The sequence below is a fragment of the Neovison vison genome, chromosome 8 (genome assembly GCF_020171115.1).
Source record: "Neovison vison isolate M4711 chromosome 8, ASM_NN_V1, whole genome shotgun sequence".
In the NCBI taxonomy this organism is placed as follows: Eukaryota; Metazoa; Chordata; class Mammalia; order Carnivora; family Mustelidae; genus Neogale; species Neogale vison.
In genome coordinates this window covers 81,407,976-81,423,822 of record NC_058098.1, presented here as the reverse complement: position 1 = coordinate 81,423,822, position 15,847 = coordinate 81,407,976, and the positions used below count along the sequence as shown (strand labels likewise).

At 42.0% G+C, this 15,847-nt stretch overlaps 1 non-coding gene across 1 annotated transcript; it reads right to left on the bottom strand.

Moving 5' to 3' along the window:
• Positions 1-13,170: 13,170 nt before the first annotated feature.
• On the bottom strand, positions 13,171-13,274 carry LOC122916632. The gene has a single exon (XR_006386259.1). It is a non-coding gene; the product is annotated as a U6 spliceosomal RNA (small nuclear RNA).
• Between the last annotated feature and the right edge of the window lie 2,573 nt (positions 13,275-15,847).

The window sequence follows — 15,847 nt, the reverse complement described above, 5'->3', positions numbered from 1 at the left end:
CTCTCTGATTGGCTGGGGGTGGTCGACAATTTCCATGGTGTAAACACTGCTGTCATGGCCAATTTCAAGCTACTGACGTCAAGTCAATGAACCTGGAGGTGGGAAGAGACGTCTCCACTGGCCCCGCTCCAGGTCAAGACACAGAGTATACCACTGCCTCCAGTACCTCCCACATACCTGGGGGTTTTCAACCGGCTTTACTGGGATTTGGCACCTCCAGAGACCAAAAGCCAGCAAGAAACAAGATTTCCACATTGGAGAGGTATTTGAAAGATGTTACAAATTTCACAGATTGTAACATCTTAGCGTGAGGTTTACCAATCTAGAGTCAGGAGTTTCCTGTCAAGAGTCAGGCAATGAGCAGACACCTAACCTGTGCCCAGTCTTTGCCCCGGAGACCGTCTCCTCATGTCTACACAGAGAATGAAGTTTGCTCTGCTGTAGGCTTATCTTCTTATAGCAGAAGAGCGAGTAGTTGTAGAATCACTTGGTGAATTGAAAGGGATGTGCAAATAAAAGCTAAATACTGTCAGGGTTTATTTGACAATTATTAGTTTAGTAGCCAACCGCATCCCAATGTCACCACGGGAAGCACAGAGACGTGCTCGACAGAGTGCACAGAATTACTCTTCGATAGTTTGTGATTTAGGGTTTTCATGAGGAAATTGCATCCCAGGCATTTGCGGGAAACTTAAATATTTTTCGGAGCCCCAAATCTGGAGAAAAATCAGTCGAGGCATCAGAAAAAGAGGGGAAAAAATCTACTATGACTCTTGGAAAGGATTAAAGCTTAATTTTGATCTGCGCTGGACTTCTCCTTTGGAAAGGACAAAGGGTATGCCGAGGAGGCTAGGGCTGACAGTCTCCTACAGGAATGAGGGTCGTCTACCCAAGGCTTCAGAGATGGTGGTGGCATTCAGGGGGCTCTGAGCCCGGATGGCCTCCCTCCCTGGCTACACACAGTATTGCACTGGAACCTTCCTCCGGTGCCCACATAAATAACTCATGGCCAAGACCCATCCCGGCCAGGTCCTCTCTTCCCTTACCGATCCTATTTCTTCCAGCCTATGGAGCAGAGGGGACACAATCGTTCCCCTCCAACAAAAATCCAGGCCCCCCGAAACCAGAAGCACAGCAGAGGAGACAGGAGGGGGGCGTGCATCTCATTCATTAGACGCTCTGCCTGGTGGCAATCAGGCTCCCTCGGCAACGGCGGGCTCCCGGCAGCTGGGCCCACACTTATTTCTGTGAAGGCAAACGAGGAGCACACACGAGTCCCTGACTTTTACCTCTTCTCTTTTCTCAGTTCCCTTTGTGACTTCATGCTGGTTTGCAATTTCTGTTTCCAACACTGTAGTTAATTCTAAGACACAGTCGATCAACTCATAACCTCCTTAGTAATGGGAATGCGTCTAAATAAAATTGCGTGAAACTCCACACTTCGATGGAGAGGACCCTAACAGCCTGTCCGTCTTGTACTTAGATGGCTACCCTTCGCTGAAGTTACATTTATAGCATAATTAATAAATAAGCTTGTCTTCGGACTTGCCTAAATAGCTATGCCAGGTTGACTTGGAGATTCTCTGCTCATAGAGGAGCCCTGCTACCTGGATGGGCCGAGACCTTCCTACATCACCCCGAGCAGCCAAAATAGTCCACCTTGAGCATGTGACTGAGCTCTGACAGGCTGAAAAATACACAGGCCTCATAATGCATGTCAACAATTTTACTATCTGGTACAAATGGAAACTTGCTGAATTTATTCCCTAAAATGCTTTTTATGCTTTTCTTGGTTCTGGCTTAGTGGTAATGTATTTAAATGTCTGGGAGAAATATTCAAAAGAATGAAACACATAACTTCACTTGAGATGCCTACATTTCAAACCAAATACTGGCAGATCAGTGAGTATCTAGGTTAATACTATCCTTATTTGATTAGGATAATTCACAGAGACACTGGCTCATTCCTTCAGATCCTGCCTTTTAACCAATCAATATTTTTAGGGTTATGGTTTTCAGAAGGCAGGTGATAATTTTGGAGCTAGCATCGCAAGGTGCTGCTGACACTGAGATGCATATTTAATATGTTCTTGGAGTGACAGAGCACAGCGATGTTGCAATCCCGCCCCCCTCAGAAATACACCCCCCTCCCCATGGTGCCATAAACTTTTAAAGTTTTGAAGTTCTAAAATAGATTTAGCAATGGGGCTCTTACTAATGTCCATGAAAATTTGGAAAATTTGAGGGTTGGGCGGTGCAACCTTTTCCTCCGATATGCTTGCTGTCTTTTCAGTGTCCCAGAATCCCTGAGAAGGAGAGAGAAGAAGCAGTCTCCACGTGAAGATCAATAGCGGGGACGAGAAGGAGGAGCTGTAGCCGTGGGCCTGTACTTCACCTAAATGAGCACATGTCACTACCTACATGAGTAGGGGATTACATGAGAACACAGTAAGGGAGGGGAAAATAAAGGGAAAAAAAATAAACTTGGATTTTTTTTTAGAATGTCATTAAAAAATATCTATTTTAATTTCACGTGACTAAAATTATCTGCTTGCTTTGTATTAATTTTGCCTTGACTGAAATTAGTTGTCAGACCTCTGTTTATAGCCTAATTACCTTTTCCCTGAAAAAAAGGAGGTAAAAGAAATAACAATAAATTCGTAATGCAAAAGCTACAAGTTTGTAGTATTAGCACAGATTAGGGATGGTTCCGGGAACAGGGACTGAAAATAATTTAAATGAATCTGGAGGAGGCTTGTATTTCTCAGAAGACTGTTTTGCCCATACTCTCCTCATTGTTCAGGGCCACGGTTATGGCTCGTGGCCACAAACACTTGAGACTGAGCCGTGCCCAGGGGGTGGCTAGTTTAGTGCCATCTATCTTACTTGGCTCTCTTACCAAGCCGGCTAGATCCTCGAGCGTTCACTCAAGATCATGTTTGGCAAACTGTCCTGTCAAGGGCCAAAGCACAAATATTTCAGTCTTTATGGGCCATCCAGTGTCTATCCCCATTACTCAGCGCTCCTGTTGTAGTGCAGAAACAGCCGTGGACAATAGGCGAGCAAGTGAGTGTGACTGTGTTCCAATAAAATTTTATTTACAAAAAGAGGCAGCGGGCCAGACTTGGCTCCCTGGCCGTCATTTGCCAAGGCCTGCTCCGGACAATTCAGCCAATGGAACACGAGGAGAAGCTAATGTGCACATAGCAGGGCAGAGAACAAGTGCTCGACAAGTGTATTTTAAACAAACGGGAGTACCAGTGAAACAAACAAAAATGTACTCAATAGCAGAAATGCAGAATTACCGCCAAGTCAGAATTCATGGGTTCAAAAAAAAAAAAAATCACTGCTTCAGTAACTTGTTGTAATTAATGAAAATAAGTAGCTGATGATTCTGATGGCAACATGGGGAAGAGGTAACCAAGAGCACCCTGTCTACCGCAGCTTTGTGAGAGGAAGTCTACGTTGGATCAGGCCATAGAGAGACACACCATTGTGGTGCCACATCTGGCTGAGGTCTATGACAGGCCTCTCTGCTACTGAATTGGCTGACTCAGGGTGCTGTGAAATGTATTGTTAAAAAAAAAAATAGGCATCAAAATGAGCAGCGTTCAAAAAGTCATCTCCCTTGAAAGGGTGAGTTACAGTAGTCCCATAGATAAGCACTGTATTTGGGAAGGAAAGTTACGGGTCTCCATCTCAACCTGCTTCTCGCCTTGTGGCCAGTTTCCTCATCGGTATTATGACATTGGACCGGATGATCAGTGGTATTCAAACTGTGACTCTAAGTCCCTAGGATGGCAATGCTACTTCAATTATTTGCTTTTTAAGGAGAGGATCCCTAACTCATTCTGCTATGCCTCTTACCTAAGCGTGCTATGTTGAACTGGCTTTTCCTGCACACACACACCTCCCCCCCCTTCCATTCCCTCCCCCATCCCTCCCCAAAGCCCTCACAGGGGAGAGTCTCGTCTGAAATGTGAAGACAGCCCATCTCCCAACAGATAGCCAGGGACCCAGGGCGGTCAGGATGGCAGCTGAAGGACCCTCTCCAGGCCCAGCCTGCAGTCATCTTGGGCACCCTGAGTCTCTCTCAGCTGGAGGGGCTTTCCCCACTCAGTGCCTGGACCATTGCCAAGAAGATCTGTCCAGCTGTAAGCCTGATTTTATATAGTTATTTTCACTTATTTTTTATTTTGCAAGATGTAAACGAATCTGTTTAACTAGGAAATCACGTCCCTTGAAAGTGATTATAACCTAATTTGACATGCAGTATTTGTACACTTATTCTAGTGTTATGATGCATTCACCATGTTTACATAAATAGAGATTTCTGTATAATTACTACAAGATAATGTAAAGAGTTAATCACATGAAATCCCCCAAAATCTCATTTGAGTAAATTTTTTTTTTTTAATTTGAAAGTAAAATTTCCTTTGGAAACAAAGTGGGCCCATTTCCAAAATGTTCTATAAATCATCTTTGAGAGCCTTTCAAAAACATCTACTTTCTTCATCCATTGTTTGCTCATTAATTGATACCGTCAGATAATTTACTATGTACCTAATATGTGCCAGGTACCAACAGAGATAAAATCGACATGTTTCTTGCCTTCAAGAGCATTACATCTAAAGAAGTCTGGAAGCACTTCATGGAGAAAGCGGGAGCTCTGCCTCGATCTGTTGTGCTTATCTTTGATTCTCCACTATGTTTTCTTCATGAAAAATACATTGGAAGAAATATATAAGAATGATTTGCATAGAAAGAAATACCAAGAGGAGAGAGAGAGGCAAAATTAGCATGAAATTCTAGAGGAAGAGCTGCAAATATCTGAAGTGTTCTCTTTTTATATCTTATTAACTAAGAAAGGTATTTTCCCCAAACTGAAGTAGTTTACTAAAATTAAGAAGAAACAATTACATAAAAAATGGTCCGAGAGTTCTACACCACTTTAAGAAAAGCCCATTTGTCTCTCTTCCTGAGGTTAAACACATGCTTCTCTTTGCACTCAGTTGCTTCCATTCATTCTGTTTGTACCATAGGTGTAATTTCATGTTAGCATCTTCAAGGGTTAAAAAGTAGGAAAAAGTCCTGCCAAAGGAGACCGCGCTGTGTGAAGAGCGCAAAGACGGCTTGAAAAACAACTACAGCGGCCTCGGTGTTGGAAAGCTGGAAAGTTGGAAAGGATGTCACTGCGCGTGTACATTTCACAAACACCGTCCTCTCTTGTCACCTTTGCTGGACGCCGCACATTCAGGTGAACCAGGGATGAGAAAGCCCTTTCCTTTCCCCTAGGAGAGCTATTCTTCCGTCATCACATTCCAAGCCTTCTCACAAATCTCTCTTCTTTTTACTGTGTTTTCTAGAAGACAAATGACATTTAGACATAGTTATAAAGTAGTATCTTCAGTGAAATAGGACAATTTTATTATTATTATTAGGTTGAGTTCCACAGACTTCCCATCCAAAAATTATCAGGATCAGAGATGGAGATTGAAGAATGGAGTGTCCCAACACTTCAATGAGATGTTATTCAAATTAATGTCCATGGGTGGGGAGAAGTACCAAGTATGCCTTATTGCTCGTGAGTTCAATTAGGTTACTTCAGAAAGAAAGAATCCAAAGTGTACATCGTTTGGCCACAAGGTCCTACAGAACTAAAACATGCTGTGTATTAGAATGAGCATAGTGTTATACCATTATTTGTTCAACTACATATTCCTCAACTATTTCCAGAACTGACTTATTTCTAAGTCATCAATTAGGCAACCCTTAAAAAATAATACCCTACAGGTTAGCTAATTAATCATGTTCAACCTGTTGGCTATGTAAGTTTTCCATCCAGGTCTGGGTTCCATATTTGTCCTCCCGTTACAGATGCAGCATAGAGTGATCTTTGTGAAGAAGCATAAGAATGTTCTTTGGATCCTACTGCTGTTATTGGTCCCATGGTCCCAGGAGCAAGCTACGCAACCTGCCGGTGCTTTGTTCCACTTTCTGTAAAATGGAAATAACAAATCCCATTGTTGTGGGGATTTAAGAAACTGATCACAGAGGGGACTTAGAGCTTTGGCTCGCACACTGTGAGGGGACAGTAAATGTGTGCTAATTACAGTGGAGTCCGCAGTAATCACACTGGCCTGGGATGGCATTCGGACACACTCGCCGCTATAGTGTCCCTGTCCCTTTTTATTCAGCCTACTCCCTAAATTCTGAGCCCTTGTGAAACATTATTAATGCCAACAGGAGCCTAAGGTAATGAAAAATAATCTATCTGAGTGTATGTATTCTCTCTACTTCTCCAAATCCCCAAGGTATTTTTGCCTTCCATCGATGTGGCTAATTGTGAAGCGACTACATTCATGACCACTTTTTTATTTGCATATTTGATGTTTCTAGTGGAAACACTAGATACTAACAATGACACTATCAGTAATATGGGAGACTTTCTGATTTAAAAACAAAAGTTCCTTTTTATTGTCTGCCTCTCATTTTGGCCTACTTTCCTTTCTGAGTGACCCTACTCACCCAAGCCAGACTACAGAAGATGAACACGCAGGACGTGCACAATTTCCAAGTCTCACCTTCCCTCTCCTTCCACCAATCAGTGCTTATTAAACTCCTCAGGTAAGTTTACTTATTTTTGACAGTTCTTCATTGGCGGTAATCATCTTAGGAAAAGAAACGCTCTCTCCCTCGCATCTGTAGCTTTCTTAGAGAGCCACATCCAAGGAAGTTGATGCAGTCTCGAGGGAATGACAGCAAGTTTCTGAGGAGAATCTTTGTAAGAGCACCACATGCCCCAATTTTGAGGCGAATGCCCCAGTTTTAACATGCTGTCTCCCCTGCGTTCCCAAGAGCAGATCTAATGTTCTCTTCCTCCAGGTCTCTGCTGATTGCCTGAACTGTGATAGTGCTGCTTGAAATGGCGAGGGAATGGGGTAGATTGGAGTTATCCAAATCAAAAACATGTCGGATGAGACTCACAATCCAATAATAGACACTCTGTGAGGCCTCCCTGAGGGTTGTCGGGTTTTTAGCAGAATATTAGCTGGCTACTTAACACAGTCTATTGTCTTCACTTAAAGGCTCTAAATTCAGAAGCTTTGTTTAGTTTTACTAAATAAGCTACCTAGCAAATGGAATCCCTTTTACTCTCAACTGGTAGGATGAGGGGGAAGCATTGCACTGTCTCACTGTTCTTTACATACTGTTAGAAAATGCACTACTGCTAAGATCTGCATCTGGTCTGTTTATTAAAGAATCATTTACTGTAGCTACCCTTCCTTTCATGCTTTTCAATGGAGGGACACGAGAAATAGGGTTTTTGTTTTTAATTTCCTCTAAGCTCAAAAATGCAACATTTTGGATTTAAGAAACCCAAATAATGGACAAAGAGTATCAGCAGTGTATTGTTAAATGTTATATTGGTTTCTAAATAAGCTTAGGAGAGAGCTTTAGCCAAAACAGGATTACGATTTCTCCGGCTCACCTTCTGCAAACATAACTCGCTTCCGCTGTGGCACACCCAAAGGGGGGAAAATGTTAGATGTGAGATTTATAAAATGTGACACAGACAGAAAGAAAAAAACAATGCTTCTAATAAATAATATATTATTATAAGAGAAACAAAGTGATTGAGTAATGTCGCAATAATGACTTCTCTCCAACGGCTGGAACACCTGCTCCAGCATTGTTTTTGTTCAGGTTTGTTTTCTTTGCTTGGTAGAACTACATTCTGGAAGAATAACCTCCATGAAGTCATTTACCAAGGTGACTGAACTACCTCCTGTTAGGATGTCAAACTGTCCCAAATTGGGAGACCGAGTTATAATCGGGATGTTGCAGTGAGCATATACTGTGAAACACCGATGGTTATTCTCGTCCTAACTGCTCACGTGGACCTCAGACTGCCTTTGAGAATCTCACCAAGGCCCAGGGACCACTTTGCTCACTGCCTTTCTAAATTTTACAGTGAAGACAACCCAAACTGGAATGAACCAACGTGTGTAAAGGACTGCGAGGCAGTGCTTGTCTCTCCCTAGATCTCAATGATTGTTACAGAGGTGAATGTTCCGGTCATTCTTCCAGCTCCAAATTGTCACTTGATCTATGGTAAATGTCATCAGTTCCTGGGGTCCTACTTGTTTCTATTATATGGGGGGGGGGAATCCACCTTATTTATCAGAGGGATCAAATATAGGCAAGCGGTATAAATGGGGCTGAAAATTTACAAGTGTCCCGAGATCGATATTAATAACAATTTTTGGTATTATTTGGTTAGAAAAATCATTATTACTAAGTATCTAAGAACAAGCTTGGCTGTTGTAAACACATTTCTTATACAAGATTCCTGATTTATCCACTTGTTATTTATTCTATAGGCCACAAGATATATAGTTATCTTGATGCCATACACCCTCAACGTACTGACATCCGCTATTCTAGAAAAGGCCATTTCACATAGTTTTCTATTATAATAGTTGAACTTGTCTCTTAATGGTATTCAAAGGGGTTTCTAGAGTAGAGGGAAAAATAACAATCACTTTCATTTTTCTATGTCCTCAAAGCTAAGATTTAACAACAATTTCACATTTTTCCCAAAGGAATAGGATCTGAATCGTGTTGTAATAATCAATTGTAATAATCAGTTGTAATAATCTTGCAATGATCTTCTTGAACCTCAGGTCTTTTATGAAGACTATTTAGCATTGGCCTGTATTTATTAAGCAGACCTGAAAAAAACCACAAATTTATTTTCTCGCAATTCTAGAGGCTAGAAGTCCAATATCATATTGTTAGAAGGGTTAGCCACTTCTGAGCCACGAGGAAAGGGTCTGTTCCAGGCCTTTCACTTCAGCTTATAGATGGTCAACTTCGGCGAATAGATGGTCAACTTCTCCCAGTGTCAAAAAAAGTTCTTCCCTCTGTAAGTATCCTAATCTGTTCTTTTAAGAACAAAGTCATATTGGATTAGGGTCCAACCTAGTGATCTCATTTTAACTTTGTCTGTTTAAAGGCTCTATCTCCAAATACAATTACATTCTGAGATGCTGAGAGTTAGGAGTTCAACAAATGAATTTTGGGAGGATACAATTCAACCCATAACAGTAAGGGATATACAAGTCATCCAGCCAATACATGGTAACAAAACCCATTCTGTCTACTTCCCCTTAGTTCCAGTCTTGGGTTAGTGATAATTGCATGGGCTATACGAGTCACACTTTTTCACAAATTAACATCGTTGGGCTTTAACTACCCAATACCACATGCTTGGGAACATAGAGCATATGCATGAGTGTAGAGGAGCATATATCAGTGGACAGAACCCTGGATTGAATAACACTCTTATGATGTCACTTACTTTTTATGGACTGTAGAGCATTGAGCTCTGATGCCCAAGGATCATTCTGGACCTACTACTGTTTTAAACAGTAAAACAGCAACAAACAGGAATGAAAGTAATTTGTCTGAATTGCAAATAAATTAATGTAGTGATTGTTCAGCATCTAACTAGACAACTGCATATGAGAATGTTCATCAAATCTAACTGTATGGTGGGAACCTCCTAACACGAAGGGCAAATCTTCAAATGTGTTCTGTGACATGTTTTCAGAGAAATCAGTGGTGTACTATGACTGACTTGGGACGGATAACTTGGAAACGTTGCACATGTGCAGTTCATTTTAGGCAAAGCACACTTAGCAAGTCGATCAGCAGTCCTGGGCTTTTCAATCAATTGTACTTCATTTCAGGGCCACGGATCACATCAGTGAAGGGTTCTAAGTCCATGCAAATCACTTGGAAAGAAAAATACCCCAAAAGCTTTGGAATGTCTGCTTTATGCTGAGCACTGGTGGGTCTGAGGTGCCTGCCTTCAAGGCTTAGGGACAGGTCAGACACCTACCTGATTCATGATAAGACAATGTGCTGCTGGAGAGAGAGACGCGTTGGCAGGGCCACGATCTGGAGAGGCTGAGAAACGCTTAAATGAGAGCGTAACATTTGACCAGGCTTTAAAACAATGAGATCAACATGTTGGAAAATGGGAAAAGCCATAGACATTGGAAAGTGCATGGCATATTCATTGACCAGCAGCAAGTGGTCATGTGGCTGTGTGAGGTCAGTGAGAGAGAAATGGAAGCTAAGGTTTGAAAGCAGGATAGGGACACTGTGTAAGGGCCTTATATACATAACAAAATGTCCAGACACTGTCTTTCAGACCACAAAGACCAGTATTGAATTTTTTGTATTTATTTTTGATAACTTTATTGAGATGTAATTGAAATTTAACATTGTGTAAGTTTGTTTTACAATGTGTTGATTTGATACATTTAAAAATTATAAAATAATTACCACCATAGCATTAGTCACTCCCTCCATCATGTCCCACAATTTGCATTTTCTTTTGATGGTGAGGACATTTAAGATCTACTCTCTTTGTAACATTCAAGTATATGAGACAGTACTACTAGCTCTACTCACCATGCTGTACATTAGATCCCCAGCCTTAACCTTATAACTCAAAGTTATGACCTATGACTTATATGTCCCCATTTTCCCCAACCCCGGTAACTACTACTCTACTCTTGTTTTTCTGAGTTTGGCTCCTTTATAGTTCACATATAAGTGATATCATAAAGTGTTTGTCTTTCTCTTACCTCACTCAGCTAAATGCCCTTAAGGTCCACCCAAATTGTTGCAAACAGCAGAATTCCCTCTTTCTCGTGGCTGAATAATAGTCCCTTGTATCTCTATACCACATCTTCTGGAGTACCTGAATCTGGCTCCATCATCATTCTAAAGTAAATACTTCTACCATTAATGTGGCAGAAAACCAAGAGGGACACCCTGGAACTACTTGGAGCTTGGAGAGCTATGACAAAGAGCTTGACAAGGGCAATGTCAGCAGACAGAGTGGATGACAAAGTGGACAGAGTTATAGGATGCAGAATGAGCAATGGGTGGTGAGGAGTTGGAGGCAGGGTCTGAAAGAGAGAGAGCAGTTTTCCTTCCTTACCCTGAATTCATGTAGCTTTACTGGTGTCGCAGCACAAGACTTTGCTGAGACTGTTGTGCTACCTCATATATATATTTAAAAAAAAAAAAAAAAGGCAACCAAAACCATGGCTATAAAGATTGCCTATAGATAGAAATACACCACTCTCTTGCCATTGAAAAAATGGCACACCTGTTTATTTGATCTCTGACTTAATAACCTTTTTACATTGGCAAGTTCGACGAAAGTACCATTGCAGAGAGGAGCGCTGGAACTTTCCTCCATCAATGATATTGGCAACTTCTCTGCTGATTAGATAATCGTCTTGAATGTTTTCTCAACTTTTTATGCTGCTCACAGTGTAACAGCTACAAACCCAAGATACCTTTAATCTGTGTTATGGACATTTCCCCCACCGTTTTCATAAGTTTTCAAATCAACAATTTACCAAGCTCTGATGAGCAGTATGTACTCATTTTCAAGGTACAAATGCTCCCACCATGGCTGACTTCAGGCTCCCAACCTGATGCCACTGAGTAGAGAGTGGAAGGGAGATGCCCAGTATCACACTGTCCTGTAGGATTCTGGCACATGATACAACTGACCTAAACACTCAAGAGTACAGTACAGAAAATCCACGAGTTGGATTTTCCTTAAAATCCATTTTCTTGAATTTGGTTAAAAGATTGAAGTTTACGGGGTGCCTGGGTGGCTCAATGGGTTAAGCCTCTGCCTTCGGCTCAGGTCATGATCTCAGGGTCCTGGGATAGAGCCCCGAGTCGGGCTTTCTGTGCAGTGGGGAGCCTGCTTCCCCATCTCTCTCTCTCTCTCTCTCTCTCTCTGCCTGCCTCTCTGCCTGCTTGTGATCCCTCTCTGTCAAATAAATGAATAAAATCTTTTAAAAAAAAAGATTGCAATTTATGACAAGGCTGGTATATGTTTTCTTCCTCATGCTCAGGAATTGGAAATACTGAGTCTACATCATTGTCTCCAAAGACAATGGAGGTGGCCAGAAGGGGTGGGGCATCTGCCATTGGTTGCCATCTGTCTGCTGGGCAAGTGTCAATACTGCCACAGTCACCGTACCACACAGGAAACCAAAGATCTTCTTGTCCAGGCATGCCTGGCTCAGTTGGTAGGGTGTCTGATTCTTGATTTTGGTTCAGGTCATGATCTCAGGGTCATAAGGTCAAACCCCACATTGGGCTCCGTGCTCAGTGAAGAATCTTCTGGAAATTTTCTCTCTCCCTCTCCCTCTGCCCCTCACCATGCCCTCTAAATAAATAAATAAATAAATAAATAAATAAAATCTTAAAAAAAAATCTTCCTGTCCAAACCTGTTCTTTTCATAGTCTTTCTCATCAGTAAATAGAACCACATACAGTCATTCATGTCTGCATCTGGGGACATTTGTTCCTCTAACACTTCAAATCCAATAATCTGACCACTCTTCCTCCAAAACATGACCTGATTCTTCTATTTCTTTCCATCTGCACTTGGAGGACTCTGCTCCAGAGCCATGTCATCTCTCTCCAGGACTACCGGAAGAGCCCCCAATTCCACGACTCTCTTCTTTTCCATCCTTCCTCACTTCAACCTATTTTCCACAGGGCAGCCAGAATAATTTTTAAAATGTCAATCAGATTATGTCATTACACTGCTTAAGTTTATTTCCTATTAAACTTAAAATAAAATCCAAATTTCTTATCTTGCCTGATATAGCCCTATAGACTTTGATCTTGTCTCTTTCTCCAACCACATCCTGTTCCATTTCCCCTTTTGAAGTATTTATGTCACACAAGTGTTTTTGAGCTCCATGGACATATCAGGTCTTGGCCTACACCATCCTACCTGCAGTGCTCCCATTGCTGTCTTCGAGTTCTCAGCTCAAATGTGTCTTCCCTGAAAGATCTTCCTTGATTACCTAACCTAAAAAAAGTCCTCCATAGAGCTTTCTCATAGAACCCACAGTACTGATCACAACTTACTTAAGTTTCTATTTAAATTCCAGTTAGTTAATATACAGTGCTGTATTAGTTTCAGGTGTACAACATATGATTCAACACTTTCGTACATCACCTGGTGCGCACCACAAGTCCACTCCTTAACTCCTATTGCCTTTTCAATCCATCCGCCTGCCCACCACCCTTCTGGTAACCATTTGTTCTCTAAAAAATGTGGAATGCTTCATGAATTTGCCTGTCATCCTTGCACAGGGGCCATGCTTACCTCTGTATCATTCCAATTTTAGTATATGGGCTGCCAAAGTGAGCAGAGAACTGACCACGACTTAAGTTGTGAGTCTGTGTATGTACATGTTCAATGTCCATCTCCCCTACTAGAATGGCAGTTCATGAAAGCAGTATGTTCCATTTGTTCACTGTCATATACCCAGTGCCCATACCCAGTACTACCTGGCATGTAATAAGTCCTCTTGGAGGCCAGGAGGAAACAAGAGAAAGAAATCAATAAAGAAAGAAGGAGAAAAACAGAGAGCAAAGGAGAGAAGGGAGGGAGGAAGGAAAAGAAAAAGATAGTCAAGCTGGTATATTTTTATTTTTACTCTTTTTTTTTTTCACTAATAAGTGTGACCTTAAGTAAAGTCACATAACTGTCTATGTCATTATTCTTGCCTATAAATGTTTGAGCTTCATCATAGACGGGATGTCCTCAATAGTAAAGACACTTGTCTGGATTTGTGGAGGAGGGTGAGGAGGGAAGTTGGAGTAGAAGGGAGGAAGATCTAGTAACAGGTCGGTCCTACTATGGGGTTGGGTCTCTGGGGGTGGGGAGAAGCCAGGGGGACAGAACCTCAGATACCTTTGTTTTCTGAAAGCAAGGAAGACCCAGTCAGGGATATAGCAACTCTGTTAAAAAGATAGTACTGCATGGTCCTTCCAGGCTTATGGGCTGGTGAATCTCCCCACCCCCAGCATGGCACAAGCACCATGATTCTATAGCAGAGGAGGAGAGCATGGCAGCTGGGAGGCCCTGAATGCAGCTTGCCTCAGAGCTGATCTGTGTGGTACGGTGACTGTGGCAGTATTGACACTTGCCCAGCAGACAGATGGCAACCAATGGCAGATGCCCCACCCCTTCTGGCCACCTCCATCATCTTGGTACTATGGAAGGCGCTGGAAACGAGAGACGACCTCAGGGATTTGATGGGAGGAAGTTGGAGAGACTGGGTTGACATGACTGCCTCCTGCAAAACAGGGTCTTGAAATAGAAGGAGGAAAATTCACATAAAAGTGGCTATATTTACTTGCACACCTGAGTCTGTGATTTGAACTCCCACCTGCCACATAATAATTTTGATTAATCTCCTTTGTCTTCCACCTCATTGACCATGTGCTCTTTGTTCCTCTCATCCCTCACTGTTGTCTGATTCTCTGTCTCCCTCTATCTTCTCCCGATTTCTTCCTTTCATTCTTCTCTTCCTCCAGTATCCTCCTCTAGACATCTCCTTTTGTACCTCACACTACCTTCTGGCCTATAGAATCTAGGGCAAGAGGACTCGAACCCCGAAATGGAGGCTCTGTCTGGTCTCTGCCTCCATCGTGGGCCCTCCAAGCTCCACTGCCTGCCGTGTTCTCTGACATTTTCACATGTCTCTCATCTCACCTGCTCCCCCCGTGATTGTCTGCAGTCTCCCTTTTTCTTTCCATGTTGGTCCTTAGGACTCTTACTGTGATTTCATGAATAAAAACTTTTCCATTGGGGCGCCTGGGTGGCTCAGTGGGTTAAGCCACTGCCTTCGGCTCAGGTCATGATCTCAGCGTCCTGGGATCGAGTCCCACATCGGGCTCTCTGCTCAGCAGGGAGCCTGCTTCCCTCTCTCTCTCTCTCTGCCTGCCTCTCTGTCTACTGGTGATCTCTGTCTGTCAAATAAACAAATAAAATCTTTAAAAAAAAAAAAAAAACTTTTCCATTAACCAAAACACCTTAAAAAAGAAAAAGAAAAAGAAAAAGAAAAATCTCTCTGCCTGTGAGATAATGGCCAAAATCCTGCACCTGACTTTCCATACTTCTTCAAAATGGAAGACTCTGCACTCACTGCTCCCACTAGTCTCTTACAGAAACCCTTTCTCCAGATGGACCTGGATCATTACTAAATTCACACACGTCTTAATCTTATCCAATTCACTGATTTTGCACATATTCTTCCCTTACCCAGGTGACCTCCCTCATCCTCTCCACCTGTGTTAATATTATCACATGTCAAGGAACAGCCAGCGGCCTGCTGGGACCCTTCGGGTCCACACTAGTCATGTAACCACTCCCCCACACTCCCAACCCTTGTAGCCTTTATACTTCTCTTGGATTCTTATTATCACTGTCATGTACAGTTATTTATCTTTTTACCATATACATTTTCCCTCCTGGATGGGAGTATTGGCCCTTCACCATTGGGGTCTTACCTTTTCACTCTTATTATTGTTATTTGTTATTATTATTATTAACAATAAACACAGTGTTACATATGTAGCAGGTTCCTCCTTAAAGATGCATCAAATAACACTTACTGAATGAATCAATCACATCAACTTAATATATGTTTATTGCCATGAGACATGGTAAGTACAAAGTAAGATCGTACTGAACAAGTGAAAGCCTGCAATGAAGCCAACAGACTGCCCAGATGTTCTCGCCCATGGGGAGAGTTCCACAGCTCCAAGTCACAGTTGGATGATATTTACAAGGCTTAATACCATCTTTACTGACTAATCTCGAGTTTTCACTGATATCAGAAATAAATGTTTTTGTCATGCAGCCTAATTTAAAATTCTTGGCATATATGAGCATTTTATTCATAATGTGACTATTTATAATCATTGGTTTTAATAC